This window comes from Lissotriton helveticus, chromosome 5_1 (genome assembly GCF_964261635.1).
Source record: "Lissotriton helveticus chromosome 5_1, aLisHel1.1, whole genome shotgun sequence".
In the NCBI taxonomy this organism is placed as follows: Eukaryota; Metazoa; Chordata; class Amphibia; order Caudata; family Salamandridae; genus Lissotriton; species Lissotriton helveticus.
In genome coordinates this window covers 666,806,902-666,825,810 of record NC_136065.1, presented here as the reverse complement: position 1 = coordinate 666,825,810, position 18,909 = coordinate 666,806,902, and the positions used below count along the sequence as shown (strand labels likewise).

General features: G+C 39.6%; 1 protein-coding gene across 1 annotated transcript in view; it reads left to right on the top strand.

Moving 5' to 3' along the window:
* Positions 1-18,909, top strand: part of ADAMTS14 (ADAM metallopeptidase with thrombospondin type 1 motif 14) — a 602,768-nt gene that overhangs the window by 234,448 nt on the left and 349,411 nt on the right. The gene's annotated exons all lie outside the window — the stretch shown is intronic.

Genomic DNA, 18,909 nt, shown 5'->3' with positions numbered 1-18,909 from the left:
GTTAGGTAATGAGGTTTTAGGAAGACGTCCTAAGGGTCCTGTGTACACCTGGAAGTGTAGTAGTATTTGCAGTGTGCGACAGGATTCCATCAATTTTCTTTGTGATTTTGTACGGACATTTAATAAGAAAAGTTTGAAGCAGAAAATGAAGTTGTTGCAAGAATTAGATCCTTGCAGAGTGAGAGAAGTGACAGGTTTGCATGGTAATTCACTGGCTTGTCTTTCCAGGAGAGTATGCCAGAGTGTTTTTCATCATTTCAGGATGCTAGCAGTGCATCATAATAAAGTGAGGAAATTAGTTAGAATGTTGTATTATGCTAAGAGTCCAGCAATTATGCTTAAACAATTATGCGCTGCTCTTTTGCATGGTTCAGAAGTAGATGTGAAGAATATTTGTGCAGAAATTGAGTTTGGTTACTTTGGAAGTAAAGAGGAGAATGTTGAAATTGACCAAGAAGAAGAGGGTAATGTGGAAGATAGAGTACAGGTTTCCAGTGCAGATAATTTTCAGAGGGAAATTGCGACGTTTCAGGTGAAATCAAGTAAGAGGCCTAATTTCACTTGTGTGTGTTGTCGACGCACTTATTATAAGAATCAGACTAAGTTAGTGGATTTATATGCAAAAAGTGAAAGGGAAAATAATAGTGAATGGAAGGATTTCACAACATACTTGATGGTAGAAAATTGTTTTGATTTGGGATCGGATCAACGTGTGTGTACTTATTGTTGTAGCAAATTAAATCAAAACCAGATGCCTGCTAGAGCAGTTCATAATAATCTGGAATTGGTTGAGATTCCTTCTGAATTGAAGGGTTTAAATACTTATGAATCTATTTTGATTCAAAGTATCCATCCCTTTCAGGCTATTGTAAGAATGGAGCCAAAGACAGGGATATTGCCTCCATCAGATTTACAGAGAGGATTAAAGGGAAGAGTTGTTTATTTGCCTCTAGATTTGAAGAAAAACATTAACACAATTGGAGTAGAAAAAGTGGAAGAGGAACCTCTGGTTATCTTAGTTAATGGGGTTCCGACAAAGAATAAGAAAATATGGCAAGATTTAGTGGATGTTAGGAAAGTCAAAAAGGCAACATTGTATTTGAAAAAAAATAATAAGTACTATAAGAATGTTTATGTTGCAGAAGAGGAAGTAAGTGAGGAAGAGGATAGCGATTTGTGTGCTGGTCAAATTGAGAAAGTAGAACCCTCTACTAGTGAAGAAATATATGAACATTATAGTGTTCATCCTTTGCATTCCAAGGAAGTCATGGGGAATGCTATTGAGTTGTTTCAAATGAAACAAGCCAAAGGGAGTCCCATTAGTGTTTGGGAGGAAAGTTTGGAAGCTCGGTGTTTCCCACAGCTTTTTCCAACAGGTCAGGGAGGAAGATATGATGAGCGACCTCATCAAATTCCTGCTTCTGAATACCGGACTTTGCGATTGTATGCAGGAGATGCTAGGTTTCGACAATGTATTCCCTATTTGTTTCATCTCCTGTTTGAAAGCGATCTGTCTGGACTGTCATATGCAGTGAACCACATCTTGAAAAGTGGTATACACATGCAAAACATCTCGGCAAGTGACTTTATGGATAAAGTCAATGTCCAAGACAGTATTTTAGATTCTCACCTGATTAATCTCATGGCGTGTCAGCGTGGTACTAATGAGTACTGGTACCGTCGTCATGGTGATTTAAAATGTGTGCTGAGGAACTTAGGAACTCCCACATGGTTCCTCACTCTGAGCTGTGCCGAGTATGGCTGGGAAGACTTACTTGAATTTCTACGAGAGGCAAATGGAAACATCGAAAACATCGAATTCAAGACACCCGGAGAACTGTGCTCTTTGGATCCAGTCAATGTATGCCGGTACTTCAATCATAGATTTGAAGCTATGATGTCTTTCATCATGAATAAGAAGAATCCACCTCTTGGAGAGGTGTTGGATTTCTTCTGGAGAAAGGAGTACCAAGCAAGAGGTGCTCCTCACATACATATGCTGTTGTGGATCAAGGATGCACCTAAATTTGGAACAGATCCAGAAGACTCAGTGATGAGTTTCATACAACAGTATTCTACGTGTGCTGTTCCAAACGCAAAGGAGAAGAAAAGCCTAAGAGAAAAAGTTCTACGTTTCCAAAGCCATCGTTGTGGAAAGTACTGTCGTCGTAAATTCCGAAACAAGGACAAGTTCTACACCAAATGTCGTTTCGGCTTTCCACGACCGGTGATTTCTAAAGGAAGAGTAAACAGTTTGATGTCTTCGCTGCGACATAATGTGATGAAGAAATCACCTAAAAACACATACAATTTGAAGAGGAACGAAGAGTCCAAGTACATCAACGACTACAACCCGGTGATTTTGTCCATGTGGAATGCTAACATGGATATACAGTTTGTGGCTGATAACTGTATGGCTGTGGCTCGGTATGTGACATCTTACATCACCAAAAAAGAGAAGACAGAATTGAAGGATATGTGGGAGGACATTTCCCATGAAAAGAGCCTCAGCAAGAAGTTGTACAGTTTCAGTCTGAAGATGTTGTCGCATCGAGAAATCGGAGCTTACGAATGTTCTGACCGGTTGTCTTCAGCAAGTCTCTATGCCAAATCCAGGAGTATCGTTTGGGCGAGTCTTGGTCTTGCTGCAACGCGTAATCGAGTTCTGAAACCTGTGCGGGAAATTGAGTATTTGGCGGAAAAGGAGCCAAACAGTACCGACATTTTGAAGAGCAACATGTTGGATACATATTATCCAAATCGAAGCAGTCACCTCGAGAATGTTTGTCTGTATGAGGTTCTTCAAAATTACATATTCAAGAGGAACATCAAAGAAGATACTGAGAAAGGAGTGTATGCTGTAATTGGAAGTGAGGGATGTCTGGTCAAGCAAAGAAAATGCCACTTGGTAAACCATCGAAAATTGAGTGGCGAATCTCCTGAAAAAAAGGAGTTTTTCTATTTAGCACTTTTGCAACTTTTCAAGCCTTGGCGTGCAGAAGAGGAACTGCTTGGAGATTTCCTCTGTTACGAAGACTCTTTCACTGCCGCCAAGGAGACCATAGAATGTCCTGCTTTTCCCAAATATGTAGAAATGTTGAATGTGGAAATCGAGCAGGAAGCAACGATTGCAGCCGAGATTGCCAGAGACAGTTCTCAGGACAGTCAGAGTTCTGCTTCATTGAGTCAGGATCCACTAGGAGGACCTGTTATCGAAAATGAAGCTGCCACTGCTATGAATGAAGTGGAAAGAGCCATGGCACATGCTCAGGAGGATGTGGTTAACTTAGAAGAGTTGGAAAGACAACTCAACGTTGAGCAGAGGAAAATATATGACGAAGTTACCATGCAAATTGATCATGGATTAAGTCATGAGAAGAAAGAGTGCTCATGTACGTCGTTGAAGCCTGTCCGACTCTACGTGAGTGGAGAAGCGGGAACTGGAAAAAGTTTCCTTATTAAAGCAATTTCATGTTATTTGCAGGAAAGGACTGAGTCATCACTGTCTTGTGTTGTCACCGCTCCAACTGGACTGGCAGCACATAACATTAAAGGGATTACTTTACATCGTTTACTGATGCTGCCAGTGGAGCATGACAACAAATTACAATATCACAAGCTATCTGGAGATGCTTGTTGTGAAGTTTCAAGAATCTTGAGGAAAATGAAACTTCTTATCATTGACGAAGTAAGCATGGTTTCCAATGTCATGCTTGCCTTTGTGCATTTGAGAATGCAAGAATTTCCCAAAACAGAGTATGATGTGTTATTTGGTGGCAAACACATCATTGTTTTCGGAGATCTTCTGCAGCTGACACCAGTGAAAGGGCAACCTGTGTTCAAAATGCTCACGCATGAAGATACCAGGAAGTGCCTAGGGAGCATTGGCAACGTCAATATATGGTTAAACTTCAATTATGCTGAACTGCATGAAAATATGCGTCAGGCGAAGGATGAAGTTTACAAGAATATTCTACAAGATGTTAGAATAGGAAAAGTGACCGAGCATGGGAAAGAAGCTTTACATGCACGATTACTGTCAAATTTATATCCAGAACAAGATGTTGTGCCTGAGAATATTTTTCAGAAAATTACTGAGAAGAAATCTGGAATATGTTTGATGCCAACTCTTGCAGAATGTGCCATCTTCAACAACAAAATGTTGAATTTAGAAAAGCAAGAGATTGTGAAACTGGAAGCTATTGACAGAGTAGAGCATATGGGATCAACAATTATTTTGTCTGAGAATTTGAAATCAAAATTGGATTCATTAGAGAAGACTATATCTAAAACTGCAGGTTTTGAAAAGAGTCTGAATGTGTGCTTGAACTGCCGTGTAATTTTAAGAAGGAATTTACATGTTGAAAGAGGTCTGGTAAATGGATCAATGGGTAATGTTGTTGATTTTGTGAAATACAGAAATAGAGATGGAATTGAATTTTTTAAAATTAAATTTGATGGCATTGAGGAAGTACAGCTAATTGGTCGTTGTTCTGCTAGATTTTTGCTTGTAAAAGACTTATATGTTCGCCGTAAGCAGTTTCCTGTTTGCTTGGCATATGCGGTGACAATCCATAAATCGCAAGGATTAAGTGTAGACAGTGCATTGGTGAATATTGGCAGTTCTGTGTTCAAGGAGGGTATGGCATATGTGGCATTGTCAAGAGTTAGAACTTTATCGGGATTGTACTTGATTGAGTGTGATGTCACAAACATTTGTGCGGATCTAGATTGTGTTAAGGAATACAATAAGTTGAGAAGAGAGTATGCGCCACATTTGCCTCAATATCCTTTGTTTGAGAAACGTGTGGTAGGCCGGAAACGAAGAAATGTGACCAATACTGGGGAGGTTGTAGCAAAAAGACGAAAAGACGATGAACCTGAAATTATAAGCAGAAACAAAAAGGATTCTGTTGAAGATGTTGTTGGTTTTCAATTTGAAAACACTTCTGGTGTCAACTGCTATGCTAATGTAGTGGTTAATGTTTTGTTTTCTCTAGAAAATGTAAAAGAAGAGATTGTGGTCAATTCTGATCAAAGATTATGCAGTTTGTTAAATTCTGTGTTAGAGAAATGTAGCACTGATAGAACAAAAATAGAAAGTGTGTCTGAAATTCGAAATCTGCTAGACAGATGTTCAGGCCAAACACAATTCTCTCAAAATATTCAGCAAGATTGTCAGGAGTTTTTAATGTATATGCTTGATGTATTGCATGCTGAACGTGTAGATGTAGATCACCTGTTTGGGCTTTCTTATCAATGGCAGCATGACTGCGAGAACTGTAGGGTATCAAGTACTACTAGTGTAGACTCAGAAAGATTTATATATTTAACTTTGCCAGACAGTAAATCAGTCTCCTTTAATAAGCTAGTAAAAGCAGCTGATCACAACATGGAATGTAGCCAATGTAAATCTGAAATGATGTCAACATTATTTATACGAACATATGGCCAGTATGTCATTTTAATGTTCCAACGATGTAGGCCTGATGGAACAAAATTGACAACTTTAATTAAAAATTTTGTGGCTTCACAGTTGTCAATATCAGGAAGGACTTTTGTAACTGTAGCAATTATATATCATGACGGTCCTTCAATAACATCAGGACATTACACAGCTTATTTAAAGTCTAGAAATGGCTGGTCATTCTGCAACGATTCTGTTTTAATTTTCAAAAAAAAATTGCCGTATGACCTTAAAAATTCTTACCTGGTGTTTTTAAAACCAAAATTTTAGGGAAAGAATCTCGGGATGTGCTCTGAGGAATTTCAAGAAGTTCTAATGGCTCCTACACGATTTGGCCTTGAGGATAAGTGTAGTACAGAGACATAACTTCTTACCATAACACTGGACGTCATGGAAAAATAAGTGCACTTTGAATGAGTTCAGAAAAACTATTTCTTTTTATAAGCTAATTCAAGCAGCCAATCAAAACATGGAGTAGAGGGAATGTAAGTCTGCAATGCTGTCTACTGTTTTATATTGCTTAGTGATTAAAAGTAATGTAGAGAATTAAATAATTGTAGTAGTCATAGAGGTAGTGTAAGTCTGCTTCATAGTAAGCAGTATCAGTGTCATAGGAAATGTAGAACATGAGTGATCAAGAAGGGTAAGATATTAGTAGTCCAGGATTGTGAAAATGATCTTCAACATTTTAATTCTGAAAGTTGCGGAAATACAACATGACGGGATTGGCTTACAAGAATTCCAAGAGTTATAAATGGCTCTGACATGATTTGGCCTTGTGGAAACGTGTGGTAGAGAGCGAGAAGTCATTTATTGTATGTAACATATTTTTCAAAACGATGGAGGTTTTCTTTCAGAAAGTGGCGGGCTGAAAGTAATAACAGCACAACAGAGTGTAAGCTGTTCATAGGACATCCTTCGACGTCATGGAAAGTAAGTTAACTTTAAGGAGTTCTGAATTCTGATTTGTTATGTTGTATGGGTTTTTTAAACACAATCATTTTGATTGTGTTTTTTTTTCCCCGCTGTTATATGATGAATACCTTCAAGTCACTGTTTTTAGTGAAATTTTATACATTCTGAGAACAGCAAAAATAAACCATTTAACATGTATAATTAATTCTGTACTGTTTGCATTTATGATGTACATGTAGAACTGTGTAGGAGGCATGGAGAAGGTGAGGCTTCTGTAAGTGTCAAAGTTGTTGCATACAGTGCTGCACTTCTGGGTACTGTTTCATATGCTGGACTACATCTGCACTATGAGATACCTAAGCAAAGGCAATACAGGTGATGTGATTGTGAAATGAGGAAAAGAAACTCCACATTTTTCAATTACATCACCTGTGTTTCCTAAGTTTACGAATGACATTGTGCAGATGAAGTTTAGGTCTGTCCACGGACACAGAAGAGGTCTGGCCCTTGTTCAAGAGTGAAGTGGATATGACTTACTTCATTGGTAGGCCTTCACATGTATTATCTCCTCTGTATTCTTCAACAAGCATAAATTTGATATGCAATCCTGAGTAGGCCTCACCTTAAACAAACCTCTGGAGAGGCCACACCTTATCGTCATCCTGAATCAATCATTTCAAATGTTAGGGACAGATTTATGATAGGTGTATGCCTCTTTTGCACCACTGTGCGTCACTTTTGTGATGCAGCGGCGGTGCAAAAGATTTGCTATGAGGTGACAAAATTACAAATTGATGCATCTAGGCAGATGTGTCATGCTGTAAAAAACCCGTGCCACATGAAACCGATGCAGCAGTGATGCAAAAGATGCACCATGTTGCAAGACAGGCCTGACTTCATCTCCAACAAGATAAGAAGCTAAGTCTTCTGTAAATGTCAAAATTGTTGTATATACTGCTCAACTTCTATGTACTCTTTGATATGCTAGACTCCATCTGCACTATGAGATACCTAACCAAAGGCAACACAGGTGATGTGATTGTGAAATGAGGAAAAGAAACTCCACATTTTTCAATTACATCACCAGTGTTTCCTAAGTTTACGAATGACATTGTGCAGATGAACTTTAGGTCTGTCCACGGACACAGAAGAGGTCTGGCCCTTGTTCAAGAGTGAAGTGGACATGACTTACTTCATTGGTAGGCCTTCACATGTATTATGTCCTCTGTTCTCTTCAACAACTCGAAATTTCATTTGGAACCCTGAGTAGGCCTCACCTCAAATAAACCTCTGGATAGGACACATCTTATTGGCATCCTGAAACAATCATTTAAAATGTTAGTGTCTTGCGACACTTTTGTGAGACAACAGCAGTGCAAAAGATGCACCATGTTTTAAGATAGGCCTCACTTCATCTGCATCAAGATACTGTTAGTTTAAAATGTATATCTTTAGGACTGTGTAGGGGGCCTGGAGAAGCAGAAGCTTCTGTAAGTGTCAAAGTTGTTGAAAAACTGTTTGTCCTTCAATCTTTTCCCTTGTCTTTTCTAATTTTTAAATACATGTTTTAATATTTTTCAAATGTTTGTTCTCTCTTTCACAGATTGAAAGTATAAAAATAAAAAGTGAGTAAGTTAACGACAATTATAAGGTAAATGTTTTGTACTCTTTTCGTTACATTTCTATCACATTCACCTACTATTAGTTCCACAGCTTCATTTCTTTAACCCTCAGTTTCCTGCCTTTGCTACTTTCCTCATTCCTTTCTCTATTACCTACTTACTCAACTCCTTCCACTCTTTTTCTCAGTCCCTCTCTTCTCATAGTTCCTCACTCTTGTTCACTCACTCCGTCTCTATTACTCTTAGTGTCTTTGACTGATCACTCTTTCACTACTTGTTCATAATGCTTTCTCTGTGTAGTTGAAGCACACTAAGGAGCATATTATGAACACAGCCAATAAAATTATTGCTGTTTTTATTGGCAGAAAACTGCTGCAAAAGTGGTTTTAGCGGCAGTTTTCTGCCGCAAAAGCGGCTTTAGCGACACATTTCTGCCGATAAAAGCTGCAAAACTTTTATTGGCTATGTTGATGATATGGCTCTATGTTATTTACATTTCTTTGCTGTTTCAATAAAAATTTTTCTGTTATTTTTTCTTTTCTGTTTTCTGTTTTTTCTCTCTATTATTCCACATGTTTTAATCTTATTTTGAACATTCACTCACATTCTCCAAGAAACTCTTCTTTGTTATTGTTCTACTCTCTTTTTTTTCATTCACTTCCTTTTTTATTTTGTTTTTCACAATTATACCCTCTTCCATCTTTTCTTCGGTAAATAGATCTATTAAACAGTATCTCTGGTTTAATCCCTATAGCTGTCTTTCTTTTAACATTACTCTCTGTTTACTTCCCTTATACTAACTCTTCTTTTTTTTTTTTTTTTTTTTTTGGTTCGCTCCCGGTTCGCGAACCGGGAAGCGAACAGGGAAGCGAACCAAAAGAAATAGAGCTTGCCAGAGTGCTAAACATTCTAGCAATTTTTTTTGAAAGGGGAGGTAGTTCTGAAAAGAACTGTTTTTTTAATGTTTTTGTTGTTTTATATATTTTTTTTTTTTTCTGAACATTTTTTGTTTTTTTTGTATTTTTTGAACAGTTTTATGTTTTTTTTTTGTTTTTGATGGAGGGGAAACAACAAAAAACAGGCATTGGAAACGGCTCAACAGGAGCAAAAAAAAAAATTACTGTCTGGGGCGTTTAGGGCAATTGTGATTTTCATAAGCTCGGTTGATTAAGGTAATACTCATATTACCACAAGACAATAATGCACCACAATACAAGCAGGTAAACGTCATATGGACAAAGTTGTCCTGAATGTTTGGCACGGTTTCCCGTGCCTCTGCTGGTGTCAAAGATATCTGTGATGATGACCTGGCCACAGGAGTTGTTGGGTTGTCCTGCTGGTCACGCATCTCTGCCCGGCTGTAGTTTAAAGGATGCCACCTGCTCATATGACGATGCATGGTGTAGTTACCGAAGCTGTATTTTTTTAAGGTGCCTCTAGATAACTTCTCCTTACATATGAGGCAGGTGACATATCTGGCATTTACTTTCTTCTGCCCTTTAGGGATCGAAAAAAACTGCCAAATAAAACTGGTTTTCCGATGAGAAACCCGGGGCTGCTCTTCTAAAAACTGTGGTCCTTCTGTCTCCTCTTCCTCTTGCTCATCCTCTTCCTCCTCTGTGTTGCTGATGAACTGGGGAGGTGGTCCTCTCTTCCCATGAGGAGGTGGTGGTGGTGGTGGTGGTGGGGGTCCACCAGCTGAAGCTACCAATGAAGCCATTGCTGAACTTTCAAAAAAGGTCTTCCTCTCACAAAGATGAAAGTCAGAGTGAGGAAAGAAGGAGGGGTTTTCATCATTTGGGAAAAACAATAGTTCTAAACCAATGAAAAGTGTTATTTTTAGGTCACCTGACCTAGCCTTACATCATTATGAAACCAAAAGTGAAATGAACCAATGAAAAGTTTAATTAACAAGTCACATGACCTGTTACGCTTATGTTACGCGCTCGAAATGCGCCCCGGATCGCTTCCGGGTCGCTGCGCTTCGCGCCTCGGTTCGCGCTCCGGAGCACTTCCGGGTGCGCTAATGCGGCGCGTCATAAGACGCATTACGCGGCAACACGATACGTCGCGCTTTTGCGACGCGCCCCTGATCGCTTCCGGGGAGCTGCGCTTCGCGTCTCAGTTCGTGTACCGGAGCACTTCCGGGTGCGCTAACGCGGCGCGTCATAAGATGCATTACGCGACAACGCGATACGTCGCGCTTCCGCGACGCATCACGATGTTGATTTCTAACGCGGCAGTTGCGCAAAGGGAACGTTTACCGGTTCGCGGACCGGGTCGCGGCATCAAATTGAGCTAACGGGAAGCTTCCCGGTTCGCGAACCGGGAGCGAAGAAAAAAAAATATTTTAAAAAAAATTATTAATAAACATATAACATATATTTTTGGATTTAGAGAAGAATACATTTTACAGCTACAGATATTAGCTTTTAAAAAACCAATGAAATTCACTGAAAAAACCATAGGTTATAGACCATATATAGTTAGGAATTAGCATTTACAAAACCTTGAAAATTCACTGAAAAAAACATAGGTTATAGACCATATATAGTTAGGAATTAGCATTTAAAAAACCTTATTTTACTCACACAAAACCATTGAAATTCCATATATAGTTAGTTGTACTAACTATATATCGCGCACCCGCAATCCACTGCTGATCATGTCACATATTACATCATTCATGACATGGTCAGTGACATCACTGATGACATCACTGATGACATCTCAAATGACATCACTGATGACATCTCAAATGACATCACTGATGACATCACTGATGTCATCTCAAATGACATCACTGATGACATCACTGATGACATCACTGATGTCATCTCAAATGACATCACTAATGACATCACTGATGACATCACTGATGACATCTCAAATGACATCTCAAATGACATCACTGATGACATCTCATTTGACATCACTGATGACATCACTGATGACATCTCAAATGACATCACTGATGACATCACTGATGACATCTCATTTGACATTACTGATCACATCACTGATGACATCATTCATGTGATATTATGATGAACCTCTTCAGACTCTTATATAATCATAGATACACTCAGTATAAACATACACTCACAGACTGTCACTCATCCATGGAGTTACTCACACACCTAGTCAGTCATGCAAAGAATCAATCACACCTCCATTTCCTCAACTATACAGTTATACACACCTTACTTATTCAAACATATACTAAAACATATTTACTCACTTATACAATCCTGGATACAAGTTCACAATGATCCATACAGCCACTCACACATTCACTGGCTCTTATGCACAGTTATTTATATATGTCAACTCTCACATGTACTGTATTTTACATATGTACTTACTTTGACATGTAGCACTGAGATATCCATTCACTCACCAATACACTCATGCACACAGTCAACCGCCCATACAGCTGTTTCCACATGCACTTTTGAACCCATACATCTAGTGAATCAACTGCTCACACATCTATGCAGAGAGTCATACACCTCCCAGCCACCCACACACACACTCAGTCTCCCATACAAATGCTTGGGCAACCAATCAATAACCCATATAGTTAATCATATAGCTACTGATCAACACATGCAGCAGTTTACAGAACAACAGACATAATGATGCACAAATTAAGACAGTTTAGTCACTAACCCATGCACTCAGTGAGACACATTTAATCAGTCACTCATACAGTCAGTCATGCCCCTACTAAATCCTTCATCAAGTCACTTATACATCCACTCATTCTTCAATATGTAAGACATATTTTAACTTTACAGAAAAATACAGTCACTGGATGTTGTCATCAGTGATGTCATCAGTGATGTCATTTGAGATGTCATCAGTGATGTCATCAGTGATGTCATTTGAGATGTCATCAGTGATGTCATCAGTGATGTCACTGACCATGTCATGAATGATGTAATATGTGACATGATCAGCAGTGGATTGCGGGTGCGCGATATATAGTTAGTACAACTAACTATATATGGAATTTCAATGGTTTTGTGTGAGTAAAATAAGGTTTTTTAAATGCTAATTCCTAACTATATATGGTCTATAACCTATGGTTTTTTCAGTGAATTTTCAAGGTTTTGTAAATGCTAATTCCTAACTATATATGGTCTATAACCTATGGTTTTTTCAGTGAATATATATATATATATAAAAAAACACAGGTTTCCTGCTCTGTGACCGCCAAACGCGTTTCAAGCATGTAATGCTCTTGTTCACTGGCTCTCACCCAAATATGCACTGGAAAAGCGGTTTGTAGTGGAACATAATTTATTCAGATTTGTAGTCCGGCCCTTGTGGGCGTCGCAAAGCAGGGCATGCTGGTTATTGTAGTATTGCCCATAACTGCTGACACATAGTTCCATCAAAGACCCGGTTGGGTACTACTTTACCAATAGGAGAGTTCACTAAATGTTTACCCCAGTGGGCACATGAAATGAGAAAGCCGCTTCCAAGCCTTCCAATTTTCCTCCAGTAGCCAGGCCCCCTTCATTTCCATCAGCGCTAGGCATCATGAACGCCATAGATCCGCAAAGTTAAGCGGCGGGACATCCTCGCGGCCAGGCTGCCGCTATACAAAAAAACACAGGTTGCCCAAATTGAAGAGGTCACAACAATGAAAGGGTTCCACACACAGCCACTGGCAGCAGACCCTTCAGCCAGCCATCCATTTCCTGCTCTGTGACCGCCAAACGCGTTTCGAGCATGTAATGCTCTTGTTCACTGGCTCTCACCCAAATATGCACTGGAAAAGCGGTTTGTAGTGGAACATAACTTATTCAGATTTGTAGTCCCGCCCTTGTGGGCGTCGCAAAGCAGGGCATGCTGCTTATTGTAGTATTGCCCATAACTGCTGACACATAGTTCCATCAAAGACCCGGTTGGGTACTACTTTACCAATAGGAGAGTTCACTAAATGTTTACCCCAGTGGGCACATGAAATGAGAAAGCTGCTTCCAAGCCTGCCAATATTCCTCCAGTAGCCAGGCCCCCTTCATTTCCATCAGCGCTCGGCATCATGAACGCCATAGATCCGCAAAGTTAAGCGGCGGGACATCCTCGCGGCCAGGCTGCCGCTATACAAAAAAACACAGGTTGCCCAAATTGAAGAGGTCACAACAATGAAAGGGTTCCACACACAGCCACTGGCAGCAGACCCTTCAGCCAGCCATCCATTTCCTGCTCTGTGACCGCCAAACGCGTTTCGAGCATGTAATGCTCTTGTTCACTGGCTCTCACCCAAATATGCACTGGAAAAGCGGTTTGTAGTGGAACATAATTTATTCAGATTTGTAGTCCCACCCTTGTGGGCGTCGCAAAGCAGGGCATGCTGGTTATTGTAGTATTGCCCATAACTGCTGACACATAGTTCCATCAAAGACCCGGTTGGGTACTACTTTACCAATAGGAGAGTTCACTAAATGTTTACCCCAGTGGGCACATGAAATGAGAAAGCCGCTTCGCTTTTTAATTTTTTTTTAATTTAATATATAGATATATATTCACTGAAAAAACCATAGGTTTCACACCAGTTATAGTTAGGTGGAAATTTTACTCGCATAAAACCATTGAAATTCCCACGTTATAGTTAGTTGGACTCACTATAACTTGCGCGTGCAATGCACTGCTGATGACGTCACATATTACATCACTCATGACATGGTCAGTGACATCACTCATGACATCACTGATGACATCTCAAATGACATCACTGATGACAACATCCTTGTGACAAAGTGGCAGACCTCCTATCAGCATAAAATAACCTTTGACACACACATTCAAAAATAGAAACTAACATCTTCTTAAAAAAGGAGAAACCAATACCAATTACAACAACTTATTAGGTAATTCCAACATCACATACACATCCACTCATTCACCAACAGTTCTATATAGTCACTCATGCATGTACTTACTCATCATATGTACTCATACACCTATACATCCTGTTACACACTAATACTCATCCATATAGTTACTCACACACAAATTCACACATGCAAATAAACTATCAAAAAACCATTTACTTGATTATACTGCTATATACACACCACTACACATACTTCTACAGAAACGGAAACATATTTACTCTCTTAAACAATCAATTATAAAAACACATACTCACTAACCCACCCATACACACAATCATCCACCCATACAGTCTTGCACACATGCTGTCTTCAAAATACATACAAATAGTGAGTCACTCATTCATGCATCTGTGCTCTAAGTAATATCCCCCACCGAACCAGACAGACACTAATACTGATACTCAAAAAACAACTAATAACCCATATACACACTCATGTAGCTACTCACCAACCCATGCAGCCACTTATACACAAAGTGAGACACCGATACAGATATTTAAATATTTAAACATTACTCGCTAATATATGTATTCACTAAGATACATTTAATAAGTCAGTTAACCAATCAATTTTACACAAAAAAAACATCCATTTAGACATTTATTTACCCATTTATTCTTCCATCAACCTTTAGATATGCATATATAAAAATATTTATTTTTCAGAAAGATACACATTCACTGGATGATGTCATCAGTGATGTCATTTGAGATGTCATCAGTGATGTCATGAGTGATGTCACTGACCATGTCATGAGTGATGTAATATGTGACGTAATCAGCAGTGCATTGCACGCGCTAGTTATAGTGAGTCCAACTAACTATAACGTGGGAATTTCAATGGTTTTATGCGAGTAAAATTTCCACCTAACTGTAACTGGTGTGAAACCTATGGTTTTTTCAGTGAATTTAATAGGTTTTTTAAATGCTAATTCCTAACTATAACTGGTGTGAAACCTATGGTTTTTTCAGTGAAAAAAAAATATATATATATATGCGTCCCACTCAGGGCGGAGCTTGACAAATGGGAGACTCCTGTGGGCTGTTGCAAATACTGAATGCCTCCGAAGAAGAAGCGAGTGCTTCGAAACGCGTCAGGTGACCAGTGCCATACAATAAAGAATCCTGGAGCAGAGTCGCGTGGTCATGTTCCTTTATTTCAAGCACCTCCGGGGATGCGTGCAGCGATTGTGAACCGGCGGTGAACGTTGACCGCGAGTGCGCCCTCGAAAGCTGGGTCTTTTGCTCTTACATATATATATATATATATATATATATATAAAATTTCTATGGCAAAATGAAACCCCTCATTTTGTTCCTTTTCAAATTAAATGTATTAAGTGTTACCACTTTATTCCAATCAAGATGACTTCAGGTGTGCCATACTTTTGTCATAAGTAAGACTGTTAGCGTTCTAGTTGTTCTTTAGAACACTCTGGGACATTCTGTCATTGGGCTATAGTTGGGCTACATCTGGCTGATATTTGGGCTACATTTGTTTTTTTTTGTCTCTGGTGGCCATCTTTGGGCTACATTGGGCTACATTGGGCTACATTTGGGCTCTAACATATATATAGCCCAATGTAGCCCAATATATATTTTTTCAAAGTTAATTTTCGTAAAAACCACTGGAGCATATATCTTGAGACATAGCAAAGGCACATCGGGGTACCAGTCCCTACAATTTTGCCAAGTTTGCTGGAAATCCATTCAGCCGTTCGGGCTAAAAGTGAGTCCAACCGCCCTATGGAAATTAACATGGTGAAAACACGTTTTGGGACCCCCTTTTATCTCGGCCCCCGCTTGACGGATCCCCCCGAAACTTTCAGGGAAGGAGCGGAGCACAGCGAGGCAAAGTTAAGGAAAATTACAGGCAGATCCCTCATTCGGCACCAAAGTTATTCCCAATAGAATGTTGCGGATTTCCTATGGAAAACGATCCTAACTATAACTACCTACTGGCGACCGCCAGTAGGTAATATATATATATATATATATATATATATATATATATATATATATATATATATATATATATATATATATATATATATATATATATATATATATATATATATATATATATATATATATATATATATAGCTTCAAGGTAAACAGAAGTGGCAAATCGTTACCTCCTTCTGTACACTTACCTTTCAATATTTTGGCCCTTAATATTATTGTAATGACATTCTATCCCATGAATATTAGGCATTCGATATTCCGCACTACAATCATTGCTGAGGGATTCACTAAAGATGTATTTGAAGAACTGACACATAGGGTGGTACAAGCGTGTGTAAATCAAGAATATGGTTGAAAGGGGCCTTAGTCAGTTTTATTGCAGTCAACAGTAATAGGAAGGATGCACCATTAGAACATTGGGTATATATACTTCTCCAGGCTAACCACATCAGGTTTGGAACACTAAACATACAGGAACTGGGGGACAGTAAGAACATTTGATGGTGATAGCACATTTGAGGTGGTACTCAGTTTTAAGTATGTTGGGAAATGAGTCTGTATATTAGAATATGAGTGCCTTTTAGTGCCAAGTCCGTGATTCCGTTTCTTCTTAGGGATAATGATGTTGATTTGTGTGCCCTGCTGACTTATACTGCCAGTGTATCCTGAGTGCCGCTGCCAGTAGTCAGATCATGTGGGTTAGCTTTACAAAATGAAGACTGAACCACAGATTAGGGGAATATGTACAAGAAAGTGGTGCTGCAGCAAATTTTGCAGGGCCTGCTGCACCATTTAAAAAAAAAAGCTGGGATGTGCCATATTTACAAGAGTACAGCGCATCCATGTGTTTTCCATAGTGCTAGCATTAAAAATAGCTGCCTAGCACAAACAAAGACACCCTTGCACCATAGTGCAAGGGTGCCTGTGTTGCAGGGATGATTGTTTATGTACAGGAAGGTGTCCCTTCCTGCACATAAACCGTCAATCATGGTGATTTGCTACTTCTATGTGTGCTGAATTCTGCAGCACATGTAAAAGTAGAAGATCGCCATTATTTAATGATAGTTTTTGTGTCACGAAGGGAAACCTTCATGCACAAAAACAATAATTAATGGTGTTTTTTCTTTCTATGTATACTGCAAAACGCAGCACACATATAAAAAGCGAAAAAGAGGAGAAATAAAAGTATTTTTTCCTCGTTGCGCCATTCTAACGCCTGCTCTTGGCAAGGCGTTAGTTTTTGGAGCTGCCTCAGATTTACAGACCCTTATAAATCTGTAAATCTGGGGCAGCATCAAAAAGCAATGGGTGTTGTGATGAAAATCCACAGCAACGTCCATTGCACGGCCCTGCGTGAAAGGGTAAAAATTTAAATGTCGGAATTTGTAAAGCGCACAGCTACCTCCACCAGAGGTGTCCCGGCGCTGTCCGTATACCGCTTAGGAACCCTTCCTGGCTTTCCTGGGAAATGTCCACTCCTGGGCCCCCCCCGGTGCAGCCAGACATCCCAGCGCTTTTGGGGCCGTTGTGGAGACTAAGCAAGCTATTGCCCAGAGTTGCAGCGTGGGACCCATGATCAGAACAGGCACTGAGGCGAGAATATCCAGTCAGGGGAATTAATGAGCCGGAGACCCGCCGAGGCGGGAATCAAACCCTGGTCCCTGGCCAGAGCTCTGCATCAAGGTCTGCCTGCTATAACCATTGAGCCACACTTCTCCACATATAGCATATTTACAAAGTGGCGTTAAGCCACACAAAGTGGCCTAATGCCACTTTGTATATATGGAGCAGGGCATCGCTCCACCGCAACGTTGATAAAAGTGAAGTTCTGGTGGCACCACAATCCCCTTGTACATATGCCCCTAGGTGTATCACACGAGTTATGCTATTGCCAAAGTCTTTAAGTTATGTATCACCTGAGGGGTAACAATGTTGTATAGATCAAAACATCACGTTACAGTGTAACTGGGAAGATACTTCTGCTGAGTCAGCCATGGAGCTCTTGTGAAATTGGCGTGAGAAAGGCAGACCACAACTCCCGATTTTTGTAGGAGGCGTTGAGAAAAGGAGTATTTTCATGCAAGGCAATTGTTCCTGGAAATTCTTTAAAAAAAAATTATTTTAAAGTCGATCTCTGTTCATTTAAATGTATGTATAGAACGGGTAAAAAAGTGGAGCGGTATTCTCCATTTTGAAAAGAGTCATGGAGAAGAAAAGACTTTGCACAGAAATTATATTTCTGCAAAAAGAAAACAAAATGTGTGTTTGGTTTGTCCTCATTTTCTCACCGGTAGTATTTGAAGTGAAAGCGAATTAAAGGTGAGACAACACAAATATTCACCTTTTTCACAGGGCTTTTGGGGGACCGAAAAGCTTTTCTCTACTTATAACTATTTCGAATTATGACTCCAAAGAATTAAAGTAATGTTCGACACCAGTGACTACTGAAGTGCATGTAGTGGCCAAAAATGGTGACAGGTGGAAAATTCCGATTTTATTCTGCCACCAACCTTATTTTCATTTTTGTGCGCATAGTTTACTGATATATTTAGTTTCCGAGTAAATTACGGGTAGAAGGACTATTTTTAGTTTAACCCTCTGCAAAAACAATGTACAATGAAACTGAGGCGCACATAAAACAAGATGTGTCTACTTAAATATAGTTTTTGAGTTATAGTCCAAAAATAGATAGGCTGTTTGACATTTGGCAGCTATGTCTGGTGTATGAACATTTTTGGAAAGTGATAAAAAAATCTGAGTTAGAATTTCTCTCATTTCAACAAAGTTCCCATCTGTCTCTGAAAAAGAGCAATTTTTCGGTGCCACCCGCACCTAGGGGCGTGGCGCCCTTAGTGGCATTGCGTGCGGGAGCTGGCATGGTTTCTTCAAGGCAGAAAGGAGGCAGGGAGGAGGCAGCAAGGTAGAGGGTTAGGCATGGCCACCGTAAGCGCAACGTCCTCAAAGGGTGCAGGGTCGACCTCCCTCCTCGGTGGGTATAAAAGCATTGGGAGATACAGATTTATCCTCTTTG